We start from the raw sequence: 2,307 nt of genomic DNA on the forward strand, positions 1-2,307 counted from the left end.
CACAGCTGGTTGTTTATATCGACAGAGGTTTGCTGCTCTGAGGGCTGCCCACCCTTGGCCTTCCGTCTCAACATAACCCCTTTGATCGATCGCTGAGAAGCCCCCCATCTGCAGGATTCATTCATTTACCAACCTGTCTTTCCCCATCATTGATTAACTTGTCCTTCATTTAAGGTTTAATGACATGCACAGATGAAAGATTTTTTTCCTTATTGCGTTTGATGTGATGTGATGAGGTGGTTTTTAGAAGGATCAGTGCAAGGGACTGGAGGCCCACAGGATAACATGTTCAATTAGCAAGAGCAAAGAGAATGGAAGAATAGTTCTTCAAATGTCTGTAGAGCCAAGGTCGGGGTCAGGGTTAGTACTTGTGAACGTATTAAAATACAAAATTTCACACATTCATGATCTAGTCACCTGATTGGATCACCTTGTGCTGTTCTAGAAGCTAAACTGTAGAGCTGTGGGGAGCAGAGCTTCATCATCTACAGCTCCTCTGGAACAGACTTCCTATTTCAATTGGGGGCTCTGACATGGTGTTTGTGTTTAAAGTACATTGGAAAACAATTCTTTCTATAGCTGACAATGTGTGGGACCTCAGCCCTGCTAACACGCTGGATGGGGGTCTATACTGCTCTCTAGTGGACCAGTCGAAGCTTCTGGTTCCTATCTGACCAATGTATGACCATGGCCGCGGGAACATGTTTTATCAGGGGGGTGCTGGGGGGGGCTTATTGTTGCGGGGCGGCAGGGACGGACTGGGAGTAAAAATAGGCCCTGGACTTTGATCCAGACCGGCCCACCAGAACTGGCCCCTACATAGGCCTACACCACCACAGCTGCCCTGCTAATGCAAGCATATTCTGTGTTCGACGTGATGCAAGTTTGGAAATTGTATCCTTAATGCGAGCCAAATTTTGGTGCCTTTATTTGAGCGCAAAATAGTTGAGCTTTATGTAAAATAAACATAGCCGTTTTTCAGTTGGTATAACCTTATCTAGTGAAGGTGATTTATTTCACCATTTTCACCTCACCGATATAATAACAACATAACAATAATTTTTCAGCCCCACCCTATGTTTCTTAGCCTGGTTTTCCATCGTTATTCTTCTCCCAGTGCTCCCGAACGCCAGTCCGCTACTTCGGAGCTGTGCCACGGTGGTGGATTTTTAAGTCATATCATTTTTAATTCTCGTGCTGTCAGGGGGTGCTGCAGCACCCTCAGCACCCCTAGTTCCCGCGGCCATGTGTACGACCACGTCTCCACCCTGTCTGGACCTCTGCTGCACCTACCCATCACTGTGCGGAGCTGGGATTGACTGTTTGCATACAGAGGCCCTCTGAAGAACAGCTTGCATACAGAGGAAGCTTGGGGGGGGGGGGGTCTCCTCAGGTGCTTGTTGGTTTCCCTGTTCATGCCCTCTACAGCAGTCATAGGGAACTCGTAAACTGTGAAGAGTCCGAGAAGCCTGGCCAGAAGGCTGTGCTGGTACAGCCAGGTCTTAAATGTACTGAGTAATCGGGACTTGTCGATATTCTTCAACCATTCATCAGTCTGCTTCACAGCATTGGTGACATTGGCTCCATCCATCAGTGATGCATTAAACCACTTCTCTGGGCACTTTATTGGGTTGTTCTCAATGGAGGGAATGACCTCACTATGAACTTGGAGACAACTTGCTGGTAACTTTGGCCTTCTAGACCACCACAATCCTAGACTTCCTGACCTTGAGTGGCGGTTATGAGGGTTCCATGTTCTGTTGCTGATATCAGGAGGTTACATACTCCAAAAAACAGGACTGGGAGATTTGGGCTGTGTGAGATCCTGTGTTCTTTCTATGCAGTGATTTCTTGACTAATTTGCCATCAGTGGAGAAGAACTATGCTGGTCCAGCCAAGACCCTACAGCTCAAATGGAACATTACTTTAATGACTTTAGAAGGTTGTTTTTATTTGAAGTATATTAATTATTCAGGTAAATATATTATGTTAATGTAATCAGTTTTTTTTACACTGCTTAAAAGCCACTGCTAAATCCTCGCAAACGTTTCTAAACATAGCAATCTGTGGGGGGTGTCGTTTATACGATTTCATTTTCTGTGGCCACTGTGATCTGACGCTAAATAACAGGGCTTAGCATGCAATGACGCGCATGTAAATGAGTGTCCATCGGACAAAGTCGCCGATTACTAGAAGGGTCGGTGGATATCACGTGACCGCGACAGAGCATCATCCCCGCCTTTGCTATCAATGTAGCAAATAGAACGCGGCTTGTGTGCCTTTAAGAGGTGCCCTGATAACCGCAGT

The sequence above is a fragment of the Hypomesus transpacificus genome, chromosome 14 (assembly GCF_021917145.1).
Source record: "Hypomesus transpacificus isolate Combined female chromosome 14, fHypTra1, whole genome shotgun sequence".
In the NCBI taxonomy this organism is placed as follows: Eukaryota; Metazoa; Chordata; class Actinopteri; order Osmeriformes; family Osmeridae; genus Hypomesus; species Hypomesus transpacificus.